Consider the following 15,728-nt stretch of genomic DNA (forward strand, 5'->3'; position numbering starts at 1 on the left):
TACCTACAAAATGAGTTGTGCAGCAGAAGTAAATAATACATTTTTCCCTTTTACTGTTTGCGATTCACAAATGATTATTTTGATTCACTGCGATTTAACTAAACACCATCTACTACAATGGCGAATCATACCATTCAATTTGCCCAGTTTTTTTTAATTTTTTAATTTTTTAAATAACTAGATGTTGGAACATTGCTGCGGGGACTTGCTTCCATTCAGCGACAAGAGCATTAGTGAGGTCGGGCACTGATGTTAGGTGATTAGGCTTGGCTCACAGTCGGCGTTCCAATTCATCCCAAAGGTGTTTGATGGGGTTGAGGTCAGGGCTTTATGCAGGCCAGTCAAGTTCTTCCACACCAATCTCGACAAACCATTTCTGTATGGACCTCTTTGTGCATGGGTGCATTGTCAGGCTGAAACAAGAAAGGGCCTTCCCCAAACTGTTGATTCTGTGCTTCTAACTTTGAGGCGTCTAGAATGTCATTGAGCTGCCCCGGAACTAAGGGGCCTAGCCCAAACCATGAAAAACAGCCCCAGACCATTATTCCTCCTCCACCAAACTTTACAGTTTGCACTATGCATTGGGGCAGGTAGCGTTCTCCTGGCATCCGCCAAACCTAGATTCGTCCGACGGACGTGATTCATCACTCCAGAGAACGCGCTTCCACTGCTCCAGAGTCCAATGGCGGAGAGCTTTACACCACTCCAGCCGACGCTTTGCATTGCGCATGATGATCTTAAGTTTGTGTGCGGCTGCTCGGCCATGGAAACCCATTTCAGAGGCAGTTTGGAACTCGGTACTGAGTGTTGCATCTAAGGACAGAAGATTTGTACGTGCTATGCGCTTAAGCACTTGGTGGTCCAGTTCTGTGAGTTTGTGTGGCCTACCACTTCACGGCTGAGCCGTTGTTACTCCTAGACGTTTCCACTTCACAGTAACAGCACTTACAGTTGACCAGGGCAGCTCTATCAGGGCAGAAATTTGACGAACTGACTTGTTGAAAAGGTAGCATCCTATGATGGTGCCACGTTGAAAGTCACTGAGCTCTTCAGTAAGGCTTTCAGCGCTCCTGAGTGGCACAGTGGTCTAAGGCACTGCATCTCAGTGCTAGAGGCGTCACTACAAACCCTGGTTCGATTCCAGGCTGTATCACAACCGGCCGTGATTGGGAGTCCCATAGGGCGGCGCACAATTGGCCCAGCGCAGTCCTGGTTAGGGTTTGGCCGGGGTAGGCCGTCATTGTAAATAAGAATTTGTTCTTAACTGACTTGCCTAGTTAAATAAAGATTAAATAAATTAAACAAACCAAAAAGGCCATTCTACTGCCAATGTTTCCTATGGAGATTGCATGGCTGTGCGCTTGATTTTTTACACCTGTCAGCAACGGGTGTGGCTGAAATAGCCGAATCCACTAATTTGTAGGGGTGTCAACATACATTTGTATGTATTGTGTATTTGCTATAATTAAATTTCTGTATGTGGTTATGGTTCAGTGGACTGGGAAGACATATTCATGAGAGCAGAAAGTGAAATGAATGTAATATAAACACTCATTAAGCTGTTTATCTAGGATTTGCATTGAGACTCAGGGTCAGGGAGCCAGGGAAGCAAGGTCAGGAGTATAGGCATGTTTATAGCTTCCTCAGAGATCCATTCACCCATACTAATAAGAGTAATAGCGTGTGTCTTTAAAACTTCTTCAGGATTGGTGGGTCCTCTGCGGGACGTTTGAGCTAACGTAGGCTAATGCGAATAGCATGAGGTTGTAAGTAACAAGAACATTTCCCAGGACATAGACATATCTGATATTGGCAGAAAGCTTAAATTCTTGTTAATCTAACTGCACTGTCCAATTTACAGTAGCTATTACAGTGAAAGAATACCATGCTATTGTTTGAGGAGAGTGCACAATTTTGAACATGAAAAGTTATTAATAAACAAATTAGGCACATTTGGGCCTAGCAGATGCACTTTTCCAGAGTGACTTACAGGAACAATATTAGGGTAAACTGCCTTGCTCAAGGGCAAATCTATAAATTATTCACCTAGTCGGCTCAGGGATTCGAGCTGAGAAAAAGAAAGAAATAGAAGACGAGATATGTGCGGTGGTGGCATTCTNGGCAAATCTATAAATTATTCACCTAGTCGGCTCAGGGATTCGAGCTGAGAAAAAGAAAGAAATAGAAGACGAGATATGTGCGGTGGTGGCATTCTCACTGCGACGTCACCAATTCCACTTAGGTGGCCATTCATCCATATTGCTTTTGAGGTTGGCATTGACTGCTCCCTTTTCGCGCTGCCATTTTGAACAGAAATGCAATGGTTCATTTTATCAGTCTAAAACTTTGCACATGCACTGCTGGATTCTCGCGGCCAAATCTATATTGCACCTAGGCTGGAATAATACAKTATGGCCTTTCTCTTGCATTTCTAAGATGATGGTACAAAAAAAATACAACAGTGTTTTTTTTCTTTGTATTATCTTTTACCAGATCTAATGTGTTTTATTATCCTACATTCCTACAAGCTTCGAAGTGTTTCCTTTCAAATGGTACTTAGAATATGCATATCCTTGCTTCAGGGCCTGAGCTACAAGCAGTTAGATTTGGGTATGTCATTTTAGGCAAAATTTGAAAAAAAGGTGCCGATCCTTAAGAGAAGTCAAAGAAAAAAATGGCACTCATGAGAGAGACATATACAGTGTAAAAGGTCAGTTAGGTCTAGGACTGTGGCGGTCATGACATGTTGTCAGCCAGTGATTGGCAGTTATTTGCTTGACAGTCTCACGGTAACTGACCGTTAATTATCATAAACACATTTAGCATCTCCTAGCTTCCAAACATAGCCTACAAGCCACAGATGCAGACTTTTGGATTTATTAGACTTTTTTWAAATGTAGATGTTCCATCATTATGTATTTTAGACAGGTCTAAAGAAACATGATATAAAGAAAATATAGTCTATTTCAGAAGAACAGAATAGCATACTCCTTGTCCTTATGTTAGGCCCTGATCTGGCTATACCATATGGCTGTGGGCTACATTAGTTCATTTAGCAGACAAGATTTTCTTAGAATTCCGTGGCATTATATTTTAGTATGAAGAATACAATAATTATTGAACATAACTGAATAAAATAGAATGTTTTCTCCAAAAGATTTGAGGGAGTGCACACATGCAACTACTCTGTGTTGAGCCGTTAACAAAGAAACAGGTCTTCCTATTCCTATTCCTAATATAATAATTATAATTCCCTCTCTCAGCTGTGTGCTCCGAAGCACCTCTCACTCACATGGCTCAATTCTTATTAGCCAGTGCCCGTCACGTGATCGAGGCTTTCTCACAGGATACAATTTTTCATTCGATTTTKGAATACATTTGCATTGATGTCAGAGTGACAAGAGTGCTGAGTACCAGGCAGTTAAGCAAGTTTGGTAGGCTACTAATGACCATCAGCAGCATCAGAGCTTGGAGAAGTCTAATTACCGTGACTAAACGGTCATGTGGAATTTGACTGCCGTCACAACTTGTGACCGCCGGAGTGGCGGTATTACAGTCACCGTAACAGCCATAGTTAGGTCATTCTTTAACCTTTTTCCTACAGATCACTCTCATCTTATGTCATCAGTTACAAGGCCAGGGAATGATGTGATATATGTGTGCGTGTCTGTGTGGACTTAAAAATGGGTTCGTATGTCATTTGGCCCATAGACAGGGTAGAGGAGAAAGGAGTGTGATCAGAGATGCCAACACATTCAGCTGTATGCAGCCTGCCAGCATGGCATCAGCTTGTGTGGCACACATTAACCTAGCCTGCATGGATCACTGGTTACCATGGCATCCACACTGTGCCCTCCCTCCCCCACCACTATTAGCCCCCCCCCCTCCGAATGCCCTGCCCTGATGGTGGCAAAGTGCCAGGCATTTAGCGTGTGTTTGTTTGTATAGCAGTCAAACATATGCCCACCACCCCATCCTAAACACAAACATATGTAATGTATTCACATGTACAACAAACAAGGTAGATGAAAGAAGACAAACACAAAAACACACTTTGTAATAAACAACAAATAACACACAAACTCCAAGGTAGATATAGGAACACAGGAAGACATACACATACATGCAAGCACGTGATGAGGTTTAAGTCTGTTGGAAATTAAGTAAATGGTGACAGAGAATCTTTGCAGGGCTATTTATAGAGAAAGCAATCTGGCCATGGACTATAGATAAGCCTATAACAGCTGTTGACTAACAATACTGCAGTGTACAAACACACACACACAGGGGGGGGCCTTTGGGCAGTGTGGGGACCGAGAAAGAGTTCACACCATGAAGCCAGACATGTCTGACAGTGTGGGTTAACAGTGAGAGTCAAATAAAGCCAGAAGCATAGAATATAACCTTAAAACATATACAGCTCAGGATACATATGGTTAAATGTAATGCATGTAAACTCAGCAAAAAAAAGAAAACGTCCTCTCACTGTCATCTGCGTTTATTTTCAGCAAACTTAACATGTGTAAACATTTGTATGAACAAAAGATTCAACAACTGAGACAAACTGAACAGGTTCCACAGACATGTGACTAACAGAAATGGAATAATGTGTCCCTGAACAAAGGGGGCGGGTCAAAATCAAAAGTTACAGTCAGTATCTGGTGTGGCCACCAGCTGCATTAAGTACTGCAGTGCATTTCCTCCTCATGGACTACACCAGATTTGCCAGTTCTTGCTGTGAGATGTTACCCCACTCTTCCACCAAGGCACCTGCAAGTTCCCAGATATTTCTGGGGGGAATGGCCCTAGCCCTCACCCTCCAATCCAACAGGTCCCAGACGTGCTCAATGGGATTGAGATCCGTGCTCATCGCTGGCCATGGCAGAACACTGACATTCCTGTCTTGCAGGAAATCACGGACAGAACGAGCAGTATAGCTGGTGGCATTGTCATGCTGGAGGGTCATGTCAGGATGAGCCTGCAGGAAGGGTACCACATGAGGGAGGAGGATGTCTTCCCTGTAACGCACAGTGTTGAGATTGCCTGCAACGACAACAAGCTCAGTCCGATGATGCTGTGACACACCGCCCCAGACCATGATGGACTGTCCACATCCAAATCGATCCCGCTCCAGAGTACAGTCCTCTGTGTAACGCTCATTCCTTCGATGATAAATGTGAATCCGATCATCACACCTGGTGAGACAAAACCGYGACTCGTCWGGGAAGAGCACTTTTTKCCAGTCCTGTCTGGTCCAGTGACGGTGGGTTTGTGCCCATAGGCGACGTTGTTGCCGGTGATGTCTGGTGAGGACCTGCCTTACAACAGGTCTACAAGCCCTCAGTCCAGCCTCTCYCAGCCTATTGCGGACAGTCTGAGCACTGATGGAGGGATTGTGCGTTCCTGGTTTAACTCGGGCAGTTGTTGTTGTCATCCTGTACCTGTCCCGCAGGTGTGATGTTCGGATGTACCGATCCTGTGCAGGTGTTGTTACACGTGGTCTGCMACTGCGAGGACGACCAGCTGTCTGTCCTGTTTCCATGTAGTGCTGTCTTAGGCGTCTCACAGTACGGACATTAAAATGTATTGCCCTGGCCACATCTGCAGTCCTCATGCGTCCTTGCAGCATGTCTAAGGCACGTTCACGCAGATGAGCAGGGACCCTGGGAATTTTCTGTTTGTGTTTTTCAGAGTCAGTAGAAAGGCCTCTTTTAGTGTCCTAAGTTTTCATAACTGTGACCTTAATTGCCTACCGTCTGTAAGCTGTTAGTGTCTTAATGACCGTTCCATAGGTGCATGTTCATTAATTGTTTATGGTTCATTGAACAAACATGGGAAACAGTGTTTAAACCCTTTACAATGAAGATCTGTGACGTTATTTGGATTTTTACAAATGATCTTTGAACGACAGGGTCCTGAAAAAGGGACAATTCTTTTTTTGCTGAATGTGTGTGTGTGTGTGTGTGTGTGTGTGTGTGTGTGTGTGTGTGTGTGTGCGCGTGTACTAGTGTTAATCCAGTAAGTCTTTTCATTGAGCTGGTTAAGATACCATACTACATGATGACTCATGAATCATCATACCGGTGTGTTCAAGAACAAACAAAAAAACTGCATTCACTTTAGATATCATCCAAGGTCAGAAAGCGGGAGGGAGAAAGAACATTTGTGACTAAGACATATAGCCTACAAACACACACAGGTCCTACACATACAGTTGAAGTCGGAAGTTTACATACACCTCAGCCAAATACATTTAGACTCAGTTTTTCACAATTCCTTACATTTAATCCTAGGAAAAATCCCCTCTCCTCTCTTAGGTCAGTTAGGATCACCACTTCATTTTAAGAATGTAAAATGTCAGAATAATAGTAGAGACAATGATTTATTTCAGCTTTTATTTCTTTCATCACATTCCCAGTGGGTTCTCAGAAGTTTACATACACTCAATTAGTATTTGGTAGCATTGCCCATAAATTGTTTAACTTGGGTCAAACGTTTTGGGTAGCTATCTGTTTGTACAGATGAACGTGGTACCTTCAGGAGTTTGGAAATTACTCAGAAGGATAAACCAGACTTGTGGAGGTCTACAATTTTTTTTCCTGAGTTCTTGGCTGATTACTTTTGATTTACCCATGATGTCAAGCAAAGAGGCACTGAGTTTGAAGGTAGGCCTTGATATACATCCACAGGTACACCTCCAATTGACTCAAATGATGTCAATTAGCCTATCAGAAGCTTCTAAAGCCATGACATCATTTTCTGGATTTTCCAAGCTGTTGAAAGGCATATTCAACTTAATGTATGTAAACTTCTGACCCAGTGGAATTGTGATACAGTTCATTATAAGTGAAATAATATGTCTGTAAACAATGGTTGGAAAAATGACATGTGTCATGCACAAAGTAGATGTCCTAACCGACTTGCCAAAACTATAGTTTGTTAACAATAMATTTGTGGAGTGGTTGAAAAACGAGTTTTAAATGACTCCAACCTAAGTGTATGTAAACTTCTGACTTCAACTGTACACACACACAAGAGAAGAGAGAATTGATAAYGGTCAAAAACACCCAGAACCTCAAATGTAAAGAGAGAGAAGCAAGCCGACACACTTTTCTGGTACGCAATCCAACCTCCGTGGTTCCAAACCCCTTCATGAGAAATGAAATAGTCACCCAAGTACAGTGCATCATGACTCAGGATGAGAGAAGGAAGGCTTGTGAGGCTTGAGAACTAACACTTGTCTGATTGAATGGCTGACTGGATGTTTCTTAACAGGTAACAGGCTCAGGACATGCCTTTTGCTCAACGCCGTTCTGCCGTAGAGTACGGCAGTTAACCCCCACAACAACTGCTCCCCGGGTGACGATGACGTCGATTAATGCAGCCCCACGCACCCATCTGATTCAGAGGGGTTGGGTTAAATGCAGAAGACACATTTTTGTTAAATGACTAGGTACCCCCCTTCCCTTCTCTTTCCCCAACTGGTGTAGACTTTACCGTGAAACGCATGCTTAATTTAAAAAAATATATATATATATAGTAACAGTTAAAACATTTCAAATACACAAGAATGTAGCTATATCCAGGGAGTACCAGTATTAGATCAATGTGCAGAGGTATGAAGTATTTGAGGTAGATATGTACATGAAGGCAGGGTAAAGTGACTAGGCATCAGGATAGATAATAATAAAAGTAAAATAAAGTACAGAGTAGGAGCAGCAAATGATGAGTGTAAAAGTGTATGGGTGAGTGTGTGTGTGTGTGTGTGTGTGTGTGTGTGTGTGTGTGTGTGTGTGTGTGTGTGTGTGTGTGTGTGTGTGTGTGTGTGTGTGTGTGTGTGTTTGTAAAGTGTATGAATGTATGTTTGTGTTGTGTCGGTATGCGTGTGTGTGTTGTCTGTATGGGTTTTGTGTGGGAGTGTTAATGTAGTGTGTGAGTGTGCATATGGTGTGTATATATAGTCTAGTGAGTGTTCTTAGGGTCAGTGCATATAGTTTAGGTACCATTAATTGACTATTTAGCAATCTGGCTATTTAGCAGTATTATGGCTTGGGAGTAGAAGCTGTCTTGGAGCCTGGTTGTCTGAGAGTGGATGCTCCGGTACCATTTGCCGGACAGTAGCAGAGAGAACAGTCTATGGCTTGGGTGACTGGAATCTTTGGCAATTTTCAAATCAAATCGTGCCTTCCTCTGACACCGCCTGATATAGAGATTCTGGCTGGCAGGGAGCTCGGCCCCAGTTATGCCTCCCAAAAGAACACACAGTGTAGTAGGCTACCTCATCCATTATGAGTGCATGGCAGGTGACAGGCAGCCACAAACTCTCCTGCATTGCCAGTGGGCAACAAGGGTCTAGAAAAATATATGGGCAAGATAAGGTCTCCAGCAACCTTATTCAATAAACTCAATAATGATACAAACACCTTGCGTGTTTATCACAGTGAGAATAATGATAGGAAAGGGCAGGTCCCTTCCAGTGGAGGCTGCTGCGGGCAGGAAGGTTCATAATAATGGCTTGAATGGCGTTTAAGGAACGGTATCAAACACGTGGTCATGTGTTTGATACCATTCCATTCCAGCCATAATACTCCGTTTCAGCCATTATTATGAACCGATCTCTCAACAGCAGCCTCCACTGGTCMCTTCAGTATGCAGCATGGCTATACAGGATGGATAAGCATTAGCCAACAACAGTGTAAACCGTGATCATCAACTAGATTCAGCCCTTGGAACGATTTTTCTTGAGCATCAGGGGGCCGGAACATAAAATAATTTGTAGATTGCAAATTGACCGCAAGAAGCCCAACCATGTGTGGTATTTGACTAAAACCTAATCATTTTCCAACCTTGCTTACGTTTGAATACGATCACATGTCTCTCTATTATGCGTGGGAATACTTGATTTGATACAGATTTCCCAAATGTAAATCACTTGGAGCTGCTTTCATGGTGTTTTTAGTATTTTATGTCCAACAATAAAAATATAACAACAATTGTTCCTCAGACAACTGRGGGGCTAAATAAAACCACGGGCCGCCAGTTGGGGAACCCTGGTGTAAATAGACCTCCTTCAAAAGGGACTATAGCAGGCTCTTCCAGCTGTACAATAGTACTACCACCACCAATAGTCAGTAGTGATGAACGGTAAATCTAACTCAATGAACCCGCATCCGATCGATCCACCCACGAGTTCAAATAAAATAGACGACTCTTTAGATATAATGACCACKGTTAACGACCCAAGAAAGCCGAATATCTGTTACACCGGGTAGGCTACAGTTTCAGACAGTCACATGCACCGTCTCTGGTTTCGAGTGTTTCAAAAATTACATGCCAGCCCCCATGTCACCGAGGAGTCGGCGAATTTCAAAGGTTACACRGTTAGGCCTACATTGTGACAAATAACTGCATGCATGAATGTACGGCGTTACATTGTAGCATGTTACATGAAAAGCAACCATTTATCATAGCAGTGAGAAATATCAACCGCGTCAATGTAAAGTGTACTCAACTCGCAGCAGCGGCACTGAACTTCCCTCTGATCCGGGTTTCGTGCTTCAAGCTCCCGTTGTTGAGCCACCGAATACCGCTGAATTCCGATGCAAAGCATAAATTAATTGGCTACATGCCATCTACAATGCGCATATGCATCGCTAATAACTCACCTTTTATTGTTGGCGACATTCCTTCACTTGCGTTTTGGCGTGAAATACAACCTGCTATGCTTACAGCTGGGCACACCTAGACTGCAAATCCAACTGATCCAGAGGCGGTGTTGCTGCTTCTCCAGCAGATAGCTAGCAGATCCGACCCGCTTGCTTACAGCTACACTAGGGTCCAAAGGGCTTCCATTCAGCTGCACTAAGGTCCAACAGGCTTCCTGTTTAGATCAAGGCAGAGCTGGAGTGAGTAACTGCTCGGGAAACGTACCTCAATCAAGGTATGAGAAATGTGTTGTACTCCGAATTGTTCCATTATCCAAACTGAGAAGTTTGAACTACTGCTAGTGTTTCAGTTAATTTAATTTGTATTTATTTAACCTTTATTTAACTAGGCAAGTCAGTTAAGAACACATTTTTATTTACAATGATGGCCTACCAAAAGGCAAAAGACCTCCTGCGGGGCTGGGATTAAAAATAAATAAAAAAATATATATAGAGACAACACTACATAAAGAGACCTAAGACAACAACATAGCAAGGCAGCAGCATATAACAACAACATGGTAGCAGCACAAAACATGGTACAAACATTATTGGGCACAGACAACAGCACAAAGGTCAGGAAGTTAGAGACAACAATACATCACGCAAAGCAGCCACAACTGTCAGTAACAGTGTCCATGATTGAGTCTTTGAATGAAGAGATAAAGATAAAACTGTCCAGTTTGAGTGTTTGTTGCAGCTCGTTCCAGTCGCTAGCTGCAGAGAACTGAAAAGACGAGCGACACAGGGATGTGTGTGCTTTGGGGACCTTTAACAGAATGTGACTGACAGAACGGGTGTTGTATGTGGAGGATGAGGGCTGCAGTAGATATCTCAGATAGGGGGGRGTGAGTGTTTTATAAATAAGCATAAACCAGTGCGTCTTGCAGCGGGTGTACAGAGATGACCAGTTTACAGAGGAGTATAGAGTGCAGTGATGTGTCCGAWAAGGAGCATTGCTGGCAAATCTGATGGCCGAATGGTGAAGAACATCTAGCCGCTCCAGTGCACCCTTACCTGCTGATCTATAAATGATGTCTCCATAATCTAGCATGGGTAGGATGTAAACTGCAGTTTTCATCCTTATCAGAGAGGAGGAGGCAAAGTGAGAGGGATAACTGGGACCAAAGTCTGTCTTCTCCAGCAGTGGTGTTTTTTTGTTTTTTTTCGATCACCAAGTGAATAGTTTTTGTATTGAGGTTAATGAGAGTTGAATTTGTTTAACAAAAAATGTAATTGCTTATTTACTACTTGTGGCTTATTTGATCAAATCTTAGTTTTGTAATGATTAGGTTGTTACGACTGTACTGATATAAATAGGACATGTGACATCCCGGTAAAACACTTTATATCGGAGTTGTGCCTGTCATCACTAATTGCCACAAACCCAGCCCATTTCTACAACTTATCGTCTTAATTTTATTTTAAACTTAACCTTAACCACACTGCTAACCTTATGCCTAACCCTAACCTTCAATTAAAACCAATAACCAAATGTTTGTTTTCATTAATYTTTACGATTTAGCCAATTTTGACTTTGTGCTTGTGGAAACCGTTGGGCCTGTTATTCACACCTCTCATTGGCAAGAATGGTCCCACCTGATCTTGCCTTCTCCCGACTGCCTTCCATTTTTGAAGACATTTATTTTCATTGTTAGAGCGGCCACTAGAGTATCTAKTCAATATATTGGACAATCTGTGTCCTTAAGCCAGGTAGCGTTTTAGAATGGCAGCGTCAGCCAATCAGCTCCTTTGTTGTTCAACGCGACGTGGACGTGCCATTCCATAATGGCTGCTGTGGCTACTGCTAGCAACGGCCACACCTTGGCAATGTTCCTTGGGTGGTAAAAAGCTATTTTGGTCACATTCCAAATGTGGGATTCTAAATTGAATTCAGAATCTAAAATGACACCTAGGTTTTTTACCTAGTGTTTTATCATTATTGCCCGTGAATTAAAATGCGCAACAAGATTMTTTTTCTGTGCTTTGGCTCTAACAATAACTACCTCGGTCTTGTCTTGATTTAGCTGGAGGAAGTTGTGAGTCATGCAAGTATTTAAATCAATAACACAGTCTAATAATTTATCCGTGGAGCTAAAATCCTCTGGTGACACAGAAATGTAAAGTTGTGTATCGTCTGCTGTGCTTTCTGATAACGCTGCCAAGGKGTAACATAARAACTGAACAGTACCGGACTCAAAATCGAACCTTGTGGAACRCCACACGTGATATGTATTTTCTCTGAGTTAAGTTCACCAAGAGTGACAAAAAACTCTTKACCGGTTAAATAGGTCCTAAACCAATTTAGATCTGGACCGGAGAGGCCAACCCACCTCTCCAGTCTGTTCAAAAGGACATCATGGTCAACAGTGTCGAATGTAGCACTTAAATCCAAGAGTACAAGGACAGAGAGCTGTTTGGCATCTGTGTTGGCTCTAAGATCATTTATCACTTTAACTAAGGCTGTCATTTAGTTGTTTGAAAAACAATTTCTCCAGAATTTGACTTAAGAATGGAAAGTGGGAGATTGGCCGAAAATTGCTAAGAGCTGAATAATCTAGAATACTTTTCTTCAGAAGGGGTTTCACCATAGCAGTTTTTAGTGCAGTGGGGAAAGTTAATCAATCAATCAATCAAATGTATTTATAAAGCCCTTTTTACATCAGCCGATGTCACAAAGTGCTGTACAGAAACCCAGCCTAAAACCCCCAACAGCAAGCAATGCAGGTGTAGAAGCACGGTGGCTAGGAAAACCTCCCTAGAAAGGCTAGAACCTAGGAAGAAACCTAGAGAGRAACCAGGCTCTGAGGGGTGGTCCTCTTCTGGCTGTGCCGGGTGGAGATTATAAGAGAACATGGCCAAGATGTTCAAACGTTCATAGATGACCAGCAGGGTCAGATAATAATAATCACAGTGGTTGTAGAGGGTGCAACAGGTCAGAACCTCAGGAGTAAATGTCAGTTGGCTTTTCATAGCCGATCATTCATAGTTAGAAACAGCAGGTGCAGTAGAGAGAGAGTCCAAAACAGCAGTTCCGGGACAGGTAGCATGTCCAGTGAACAGGTCAGGGTTCCATAGCCACAGGCAGAACAGTTGCAACTGGAGCAGCAGCATGACCAGGTGGACTGGGGACAGCAAGGAGTCATCAGGCCAGGTAATCCTGAGGCATGGTCCCAGGGCTTAGGTCCTCCGAGAGAAGAGAGAAATAGAGAAATAGAGAAAAGGAGATGGAGAATTAGAGGGAACATACTTAAATTCACACAGGACACCGGATAAGACAGGAGGAATACTTCAGATATAACAGACTGACACTAGCCCCCCGACACATAAACTATTGCAGCATAAATACTGGAGGCTGAGACAGGAGGGGTCGGGAGACACTGTGGCCCTGTGCCTGTGAACAGGGAGTGATTAACAATAGCTTGCACTTCTTCAGATCTGCAATTAAAAACTGTTTTGAAGGAGGTGGTGAGTATAGGATGGAGAAGGAAGGTAGAACGCTTAATTTGTGATATCACATTCCTGAGCATGGCTGTGCCAACCAGGGAAAATAAATCCATAATGCCTTTATGTGTTAGGCTATCATCAAACTTCTCATCAGGTCTTGCTTGACTGAGCCTAATGTTTATTATCTTATCTCTGAAATTTACTGCAAACTCATCACATTTAGATGTGGATGAAAATTCACATTTAGGATTTATCAGGCCATCAATGGCTGAGAAGAGCACTCTCGAATGATTCTTATTATTAGTGATCAAGTTAGAAAAATGAGCCCATCTGGCATTTCTAATTGCCTTATATATGCCAAGTTGCTCTCTCAGAATATCATAATGGACCTGCAAATTTGACTTTCTACACTTCCGTTCTCCCTTTCTGGAATTTCTCTTGAATTGATTCATTTCCTCACTCATCCAAGGGGCTCTCTGTTTGGATGTGTCTTTTTTCAACCTTACTGGAGCTATGGTATCAATGGTTGACCTTAATTTGCTATTAAAGTTATCAACTAAATCATCACAAGAGGAAGACAGAATAGGTGAATGAGTATTGTTCATACACTCAATGCAATCTGTAGCAACTTCAGAGGTAAGATAGCATTTCTTAATAATGTGTTCAGTATTACCCTGTGCTGTGGGCTACAAGCTAGTAAAAAACACACAGTGGTGATCAGATAAAGCAACATCAACAATAGAGGATATGTCAATAGAAAGTCCCTTGGTAATAACCAGGTCCAGATTATGGCTGCGGTTATGGGTGGGCCCAGTAACATGTTGGATAAAGTCCATAGAGCTCAAAAGATTCATAAATTGAATGACCTTGGAGTAAGTCTCTTTGTCAACATGAATATTAAAATCGCCCAACACAATGATTTTATCATAGTTCTCAAGGATAGTAGTGTAACGTTTGTCGTTAAGGGTAGACCAAGGCGCAGCGTGATTTGGGTTCATCATACTTTATTGTAAATGTGAACCAGCGGAACCCCCCCCCCCACAACGAACGAAAAGCTTCGTCGTGCAAAATACATGCAACCAAACAAAGACAAGATCCCACAACTGAAGGTGGGAAAAAGGGCTGCCTAAGTATGATCCCCAATCAGAGACAACGATAGATTGGGAACCATACTAGGCCAACAAAGAAAAAGAAAACATAGATATACAAAAACTAGAGTACCCACCCTAGTCACACCCTGACCTAACCAAAATATAGAGAATAAACAGGGATCTCTAAGRTCAGGGYGTGACAAGTAGACAATAGTTCTGAGAAATCAGTAAAGAAAGTGGGGCAGTGCTTTGGTGGCCTATACAAGGTTATGGCCAGCACTGATGGCTGACATTTAAACAGTATAGCATGATACTCAAAAGACCCAAAGTTGCTTCAATAAGAGCGATACTACAGTCTGAAGACAGCCATGTTTCAGTGAGAAACATGCAATCAACTTTGAGCTCAGTAATGAGATCATTCACAAGAAAGGTTTTATATGTGATTGTTCTAACATTTAAAAGTGCCATATTCAATGAGTGTGGGCCACTCTGCCCATGGAGCATCTGCCTCGTGGTAACCAATGGAATAACAACCAAATGATTACCGTTACAACCATGTTTTCAGACAGTCTCCAATCTATCAGAATGGTAGGAGATTACAGTTTGTGTAAACTCACTAGAAGGCAGAGTAAAAGGAACATACATACTCACAATAACCACAGTGCCACTTCTACAAGAGTTTAAATGGTTTCCAATTCCTCTGTTGCTTATTCTGACAGGGAGGACTGGAGCACTACCAGACCCTGTCCCACAGTCTGACAGGGAGGACTGGAGCACTACCAGACCCTGTCCCTCAGTCTAACAGGGAGGACTGGAGCACTACCAGACCCTGTCCCACAGTCTGACAGGGAGGACTGGAGCACTACCAGACCCTGTCCTCTGTTGGCTTTTATTCTGACAGTGAGCGATAGGAGCACTCCAGACCATGTCCCTCAGTCTGACAGGGAGGACTGGAGCACTACTACAGACCTGTCCGCAGTCTGACGGGAGGACTGGAGCACTACCAGACCCTGTCCCTCAGTCTGACAGGGAGGACTGGAGCACTACAAGACCATGTCCCTCAGTCTGACAGGGAGGACTAGAGCACTACCAGACCATGTCCCACAGTCTGACAGGGAGGACTGGAGCACTACAAGACCATGTCCCTCAGTCTGACAGGGAGGACTAGAGCACTACCAGACTCTGTCCTTCAGTCTCTTAAACAGTTTGCAATGTTGCTGGAAATAATCCTGGAACCCCTGTAGTTGTGTTAGCCTGCACACACACACAAACACAAGTCAAAGACAGTCAGCTGTGTAGCCCATGACACTGTAGTCTGGGCTACACTCTGCTGTACAATAGATAAGAACCCCCAGAAGCGTTGTACCATTACTGTTTCTAGCYACTTGTCTTATTAAACTAAATCCTTACTGTGTTTGCAGATGTGAAGGGATAAACTGTTTTTACCTGTCCAATTCTTTCAGATCTGTGAATATTAAAGGGGTAG

The 15,728-nt window shown here is 42.9% G+C and overlaps 1 protein-coding gene across 1 annotated transcript in view; it reads right to left on the minus strand.

Annotated features, from left to right (window-relative positions):
• Nucleotides 1-9,815, minus strand: part of LOC111959360 (vang-like protein 1) — a 64,645-nt gene extending 54,830 nt beyond the window's left edge. Inside the window, 1 exon segment of the mRNA XM_070437577.1 lies at nucleotides 9,666-9,815. The gene's annotated coding sequence lies outside the window, so the exon portion shown is untranslated.
• Between the last annotated feature and the right edge of the window lie 5,913 nt (nucleotides 9,816-15,728).

The sequence above is a fragment of the Salvelinus sp. IW2-2015 genome, linkage group LG36 (assembly GCF_002910315.2).
Source record: "Salvelinus sp. IW2-2015 linkage group LG36, ASM291031v2, whole genome shotgun sequence".
Classification (NCBI taxonomy): domain Eukaryota; kingdom Metazoa; phylum Chordata; class Actinopteri; order Salmoniformes; family Salmonidae; genus Salvelinus; species Salvelinus sp. IW2-2015.